Here is an 8,139-nt window from a genome sequence, read left to right on the forward strand (position 1 = left end):
TGAACAGATCTCTATAATTTAGTTTGCTGCAGCAATTTTTATAAAGTAATAGACAATTTGGAGGTTATCATCTTTATTCAATTGGATGAAAGTGATGACATGCGGTGCGGATGTTAGGAAATGGTTCATTTTACCGTATTCCACCCTATATTTATAATTTTAATGAAAATATCCCCCTAAACCCGATGCTGCTGATTTATTGTATAGTATAGTACAAACTTGATGTTTTCATCTTCACATAATTAGATGGCGGTGCGGTGCAGTGCTGAATTCAAGAAGTGGCCCATTCTACCAAATTCCATTCTATTTTTATATTTTAGTCAAAATATCGCGCTACCCGAGCAGAGGAAAAAAGCTCAATAATAGCATATTTTGATATGAAGATTAAAAAGTGATAGGATAGCGAACCACTTGGGCAGCGGCCGGTATTTTGGGCACTCTTCGCTATACCTCAGTCAATTCCAAACCAATTGACTTGAAATTTTGTACACGGCTAGAAACTATACGTATCTCATCGCGTTCCAAAAAATGTGTCAATTGGTTCAGAATTCAGGCCAAACATTTCAATAGGTCCTATCTGCATTTGAGAGGCTCTCTTTGTTCACTTTCTCTTTCAATTATTGCAATGTAATGGTACACTTTTCAACTATTTTTGCAGTACAAATCAAAAGACGATTGTTTTGACCATCGTTCAATCCAAGGAGACAATCATAATACAAATAAACAGCTGAGATATTAACGAAAGAGAGGGAAACCAAAGAGAGCCTCTCTTCTGCAGATTGGACCTTTAGACATGTTTGGCCTGAATTGGCTGAGTTATAGCAGAAAAGTGCCCAAAATAGGACCCCTGCCGAGATGGTTCCACTTTCCTATTTGTTTGTTTGAGAAAAGAGTACTGAAAACAATATCTCAATTTTACTCCTTGAACATCATCATCATAGCACATATAGCTCTTGGTAAGAACCAACCAATAGCAGTGAGCTATTTGATTGATCTTCAAATATCATATTTTGCTATTGGTTAGATGCTTCAAGAACAATTTTTTGCTATTATTTTCAGTACTCCAGTAGGTGAACTTTTATCTCAAACAAACCAATATCACATTTTGATCGACAGTACTTGACCTCTGCCCGGGTACATCCGAAACTGATGTTTTTTGTAAAGTAATGTTCAAATTTGACGTTATCAACTTTCCAGATGGTGGTGATGGTATGCGATGCTTCCAGAGAAATTCTATAAGGCATTCTAGAAGAATCCTGACAGGGATACCAGAGAAATCCAGACAGGCGTTCCACGAGTATCCTGACATGGATTCCTGGAGATTCGGAGGAATCCTGACAATGAAAAGAAATTCTCTTGATATATGTGCTTTTGAAGTTCTGGTCATGAACTGGGATTTCAATCCAAGACGTCACCCTTCAGAGGTGTTTCAGATGGATTCCAGGGGACTTCAAGGGAGTTCCCTGGGGTTGGTTTAACCCTCAAATGGATACCTTAAACGAAGGTCCGTTTTGGGACCCTGGGGTCCATTGGACCCCAACATTCTGGTATATCTCACGATCCTTACTATTTAAAAGGGTGATGTTTTCTGCAAAGATGTTAAGTATGTCAAGTGATCCAGTGATCCTGTACTAAATTGTTTATCCAGTGATAAACAATTTAGTACAGGAAGTTACTGCTAGGTGGCGCTAGAGAGCATTCCAAAATGCTCCCAATCAATAGGATGAAACGTAACTAGCAAGCAGACAAGACACTCTAAACAATAGGGTAAATCGGACTTCTGTAAATGGGTAGACATAGATGTCCTGCCAGGGGGATGACGAAGGGCCAGAATCATCTACCCAGCATTCAATTCAACATGGCTTCCAATGTTTTTGTTTTGATTGCCTAATTCATGGAAAAAATGCGCTGGAAACATCGACACTGCTTCGCTGCTACATATAATATCGTGCAAAGTGATAAGGAAAGAGGAACAATCATCAAAAACAACGATTTCGTTTGAAATGTGTAATTTCTGAAATAAGCACTAGCAACACATGAGCCACACATCCGAAAATCAGGAGCAAGATAGGGTAAACCAACCAGAAAGTGGGTACCAAAACGCGCCGTACCAAAAATGATGTTGGGTGGAGCGGCGATGTACTGAGTTTGACAGCCGTGTCACCCCACTGTGTCCTGCGGCTCAAAAGGGGGTCGTTCATATATTACGTAACAATAGCAGGAGCGAGGGGGGTCAAGTGCTGTGTTACGCTTCACACAAAAATTTCAAAATTTCCCATACAAAAGTTGTTACGTGGGGTAGAGAGGCGTTCTAAAAATTTCAAATTTAGAGTTACGTATTATTTGAATGAACCCAAAGAGACATCACAGACATTAACATTAATTAACATTAAGTAACATCTCATATATCGCATGATCCTGACTACAACTAGAGTTGGTGTCTTCGGCAAAGTTGTTTACTTGGGCAATGATGAACCGTTTGATTTGATACTTCACCACAAGGCGGCGTTAGTGAGCATACAAATATCATATCTCATATATCTCAGAATCCTGATTACTTAGAAGATGGTGTCTTTGGAGTTGTTTGGTAGGTTAAACATTCACAGTTGATGGGCCATTTGATTCGGAACTCTGCCATTGGGTGGCGCTAATGAGCATGTACAGTTTATATCTATCGGTGTGGTACCTTGTGGTATGCACATAATAAATTATTGTATTACTCTATTACGTTTAGCGTGTATGTTTACATTGAGTATCTGTCATATGTGGAGATGTTGTTATTGTTGTCTGGAGTGTGAATCATTGTATGTAATATTGAAGTATCGGTAATAAAGTGTATACAAATAATGAATACAGTTGTTGAATAATCATTACAGAGAAAGATTCTCACATTGGCGACGAGAACGGTGAACAGTGCATGTGAAATTAGTTTAATTTCGGTTCGGGAAGTGTTGTCTTTGGAAAAAGAAAGAGATGAGTGGTGTGTGTGTGTGTGGTGCATGCAGAGTGGTGATGACCTCCAGGTGATGACTTGTGATTGAATTTCAACATTGGAATCAAAAAGGTAAATATTGTGTACTAACTGTTCAATATGAATCAAATGATCTATTTGTACCTTCGACTAATGACAATGATCAACCTGTGAGAGATTTTGATGGTGATTGTTTAGTTCAAATCGATGACAATCACTATTGTCAGATAAAGAAATAAAGAACTGTGAAGAAAACCTAAGTTTTGTTGATGCCGAGGAAGGCGTAGAGGTGAAACAATATTTTGAAATCAAATTTTGCCGTTGCTGTTAAAAGCCAGTGAAGGCGATGAAAGCCAATGAAGGCGATACAAGCTAATGAAGGCGAAATTCTTGAAATAGCCGTAAAAGGCGGAAATGATTACAGATAGAAAAGCCGTTGAAGGCGGAAAGCAGGAAAAATGTTACAGGCAGAAGAGCCGACTAAGGCGAAAAACTGTCGATAACGGAAAGATCCGTCGGAGAGTGAAAAGCTGTTGAAGGCGGAAAAAGCCGTTGAAAGTGGAAATGCCGTTGAAGGCGGTAAGACCTGCAAGGCAGATATAGTCGATTCTTTGTAGAGCCGTATAAGGCGAATTGTGTTATTAAAAATTATAGTACTAAAAACGCAACAGTGTCGTAAATTTCGTAAGAAACAGATTACCAGCCAACGCAGATTTAAGGGCTGTTTGCAGATCAGAAGGAATTTCTCGGCCTATCTTGAGGCATGGGAAATTCCTTGGCTGAATCACTCAAGAAACCGTTTTTTCTTCGATCGCAGTACGCAGTTGCGAAGAAATGACAGTTCAAATGGCAGTCACCGTAGAAAGCTTCTGCCAGGAATCGTTCTAGAAGTTTCTTGAGCGATTTCTCTTGAACTCCAATCTGGGCTTTTTAGTTAAATTGAACCATTAAAAATGAAATTTCACACCAATTAAGTGGCAGCTGAGAAGGCGAAAGACAAAACTAAACTTTAGGCTGAGCGTGACTAGAAAAACAGGAACGAATAGTATTTGAATATGTTCCAAATGCGAATATAACTGAGCTGATACTGAGATTGTTGTGGACCCACCTCAGGTGATATATATTGAAGTTATCATTGCTCAGTAAAGTATAATAAGTCTACGAGACGTAAAAAGGGTTGGCTCTTGAAACCAAATTAATATGAAGACATGATTTAACTAATGCTTTGTCCTGTTACAAGACTAAAAATGTAACTTCAAGAAAATTAACATCAATGTGTGAGAATAATTAAACTGTCTTGGTAGTTTGCAAGATATGAAGTTTTGACTGACAGTTAAAACATTCGTTGAAGCTAGACGACATATTCAGAGCAGTTGCTCACCACTAACCTGTTAAGTATCATGCTAGTCAAATGGCTAGTTGAATTGGATATTTAAAAAAATCGAACAATAAAAAATGAAACTTTTTGGCTTAACTAGAAGTCTCAGGAATTCGAATAAAAAGCGCTTTATAACCTATTGAATGTGTTGTCAGGAGGGGCATTTTGACTTATGATTGCCTAACACTGGATATAGTGCCATTTTTGCTAATGAGTGGCCATCTTGCCAAGAACTGTGGCACAAGTTAGAGAACAAGGTACAGCATTACGCTCAACAACAAATTCTCACAATAATTTCCTTATAGGAAGAGACAAATTTTGATCAGTTAAAGAAGTATTAAAACTATTATTGAGGAGAATAACGTTCAGTATATCAAAAGCACAAGATATTGGAATAAAAAAAGATAATCATTTCTGTAACTACAGGAATAGATATATCTAATGAAAGCTGGATTATGAGGTTTGTTTTTCAGTCGAGGTTATTAATGCAAACAGGTACCATTTACGAACATGTTACCTTGTTTGAATTTTTAGATTTCATACACTGAAAAAACTGAAAATATTGTATGCATGTGTCGCTCACATAGATTTTTGCAATTTGTCGTAGATAACCCTATTCATGTGTAGATACACATTGTTTATATAAGGTCCATCGATTTTATGTGTGATCCAGCGTGGAAAACGAATATGTGTGTATAAATAAAATTTATATATCAAATTCATGGATTTTTACCAATAAAAATGCGTGTACATGTATAAGTGATATTTGTGTTATGAGTTCATTGAAAATTTGAATAAAAACGTGCTTTAAATTGTTTCAGTACAAAGAAATGAATCGTAGAGGCAAGCGTAAGGGCCATCATGACACAGACAATCATGGTTAGTGTGCACTACGTCAGACTTGTAGTCGTTAACAAAAAAAAAAAATATGAGGATGTATTTCATCGAAAAAATGTGAAATAAGTGATATGATAGACAGATGATTGAGCTTTGCAATAATGCAGAATATTCTAGTCCGATCCAACGAACTGAGAATATTATCAATATGATAGGCATATGTAGAAAATCAAAGTTACTTAAAGATAAAAAGTTCTAAATTTTGACGGTACATTGAATGCGAATAATTTGGAAAAGGCTTGTTGAAATAGCTTCATTAGGTATCTAGAGTGAGAACATAACATGTTGAGGTGCTTTTGCAATATTTTGGAGGTACACCATTAAAATAAGTCCTACAGTTCAGAACCCAAAAGAGCGACATCAAAGGAACAAATTTTTGGTTTTGTAATGTTAAAATAGGTTTGATTGAGCACGAATCACCAGTTAATGAGGGAAAATATGCATCGTAGAATGTAAACCTATTGAACGACCAAACCGTAAAAATAAACTCATTCAGTTTGAAAGGTAAATGGTAAATCATAAGAATTCCGAAATTATCGGAAACATGATTCCTAAAACCGTGGGCACCTATATAGGTGAACCGTCGAAAAGTGCTCCAATAAGATGATCGATTTATTTTGTTATCTGGAGAAAATTGCTTTGTATATAATAATTGGCTACTATCATTACGTTTTCGGTTGGAAGCCGAAGTGACTGGCGGTGCGAAAATTGATGTTTAACCTACTTATAAACATAGACACTCGATTTAGATTAGTGCTAATTTCAGCTCTTAAGTAGCTTAATGATGCGCAATACCAGCAACCGGTTCAAATTTACGTCACAACTGCAACTTTGCATGTGCTTAAATGCGTGACTTCGATTTGGTACTGCGACGATGATGTATGTATTAAGATTTTGAGATAATTATAGGATTACAACATGAAAAAAAGAATGAATATTAATATTCTACTATACTTTCAAACAGCTAGTGCGGGTACGAGTTTTGTGAACAATATATTTAAAATATAATTCAAAAAATGGATGTTTTCAAATTTTCAAATTACTATTTAGCTAAAACTAGTATTATAAATATTGCTTTGGACAAGTGACGTTTTTCGAAATCGTGATTTGATTTAAAACAAGTATCAATCCCTTCGATATTTAGAAAACAAAATCTGTAAAGCCAAACTTCTGAATATATTCTGAACAAGAAACGAGTTCCAGCAAAGTTCGCAAAAAAAATCATAAAATGAAATAGTGTTTGTATGACACTTGGACACTTTAGATCGAAAACGAGTTAATTGATATTGATATTTTTTCCACTGTAACATTCGTGCAGTGTTCCGACATATTAGTTAAAAAAATGTCTGAATAATAATCTGAATATACATACCTTTTGTATGAGATTCTTCTATGAAAGGACATGTCAAAAAAAATCAGTGGGCAGTATACAATGTTTGCATGCTAGCTTTTATTGAAAACATTTGAGAAGAGGAAAGCAATTCAAATAATTCATCAGCAAAGTTAATATTTAGCTTGACACTCAGTATTAAAAATATTTTGGGATTTGGGAAAATATTTGGGTCAAAATAATATTTCTTTTTAGGTACAACCACAAGTAACGGCCAAGTAATTTACCAAAATGCCGAGCAGAGATGGATGACCAAATGGATGACTGTACTTCTAATTTTGATGTGAGACTGAAGCGAGACTTTCATAACTGAGGAGACTATAAGCGAAACAACGTGGAGTGACCTTGCTGCGGATCTGGAGAAAAAACGAGATGTGGTACCTTGTGGTATGCACATAATAAATTATTGTATTACTCTATTACGTTTAGCGTGTATGTTTACATTGAGTATCTGTCATATGTGGAGATGTTGTTATTGTTGTCTGGAGTGTGAATCATTGTATGTAATATTGAAGTATCGGTAATAAAGTGTATACAAATAATGAATACAGTTGTTGAATAATCATTACAGAGAAAGATTCTCACAATCGGGTTGCTTATAATTTATAAAGATTTTTTTTATAGTAAATTTAGAGTGTACCAATAGATTATGACGTCGCACAACCCAGACATAGTGGTGCAAGTTTTATATCTTAGAGGAATCCCAGAAGCAATTCCTGGAGGACTATTTACCAGGTGAAATTTTTGCTTCACGGGAGGAATTCCGAGGGATCCTTCTATGATTTTTTAGTTGGATCGCTGCTGGAGCTCCTAAAACAATCTCTGGGTGTTTGGGGCTCCGCAGTGCCTCAAACGGGGAATTTCTTTCCTCGGAAAGAAACACAAGGTTTACACTTAAACCACTTTATTCCTCTTCACTTGGCGTTGTCCAAGCCACGCCAACGCTTGTAAGTACACTTTACTTAACTTAGCACTTCACTTTACACTTGACCGTTAGCCGGGTCAAAACAGACTATTTCGCTGTTCGGTGGTGGAGCTCTCCTTATATAGCACCCAGGAGTGCATCTAGAACGTTCTATTAGATTCTCGAATAAAACATTCTAGACCATTCCACAAATCTGGCTGCACTGTCTGAAGGAAGCCTCTCACCGGTCGCTCACGAGCGGCATGCACAAGCTCGTCCAACTGGGTGCCGCCGCGATGACGCGCGCTCGCACACAGCTGTCATCATCAATCATCATCGCAATCATCGTTGGTGGTGAGTGGTCCCGCGCTGTCGCCGTGTTTACATTTGTGGGAGCTGGAGTGACGCTGTTCATTCTAATAGGGGAAAGAGGGGCACATTTTCCACCGGAGCGCTCGATGGGCGCGAACATACTGCCCCCGGGCTGGAAGCATTCCTGTTGATGCAACGGCATTGGATGCCGGTTGGCTTCTCTGCAATCGAGTTGAAGCGGTGGTCGACTCGTCGGAATGTTTCCCTGTTGTCTTCGTCGTGGCGGT

At 37.5% G+C, this 8,139-nt stretch overlaps 1 long non-coding RNA gene across 1 annotated transcript; it reads left to right on the forward strand.

Moving 5' to 3' along the window:
• The first annotated feature begins 2,681 nt into the window (after positions 1–2,681).
• On the forward strand, positions 2,682–7,182 carry LOC134287373 (uncharacterized). The gene is made up of 2 exons (XR_009997257.1): positions 2,682–3,064; positions 6,832–7,182. It is a non-coding gene; the product is annotated as an uncharacterized LOC134287373 (long non-coding RNA).
• The last annotated feature ends 957 nt before the right edge of the window (positions 7,183–8,139 follow it).

This window comes from Aedes albopictus, chromosome 2, assembly GCF_035046485.1.
Source record: "Aedes albopictus strain Foshan chromosome 2, AalbF5, whole genome shotgun sequence".
Taxonomy (NCBI): domain Eukaryota; kingdom Metazoa; phylum Arthropoda; class Insecta; order Diptera; family Culicidae; genus Aedes; species Aedes albopictus.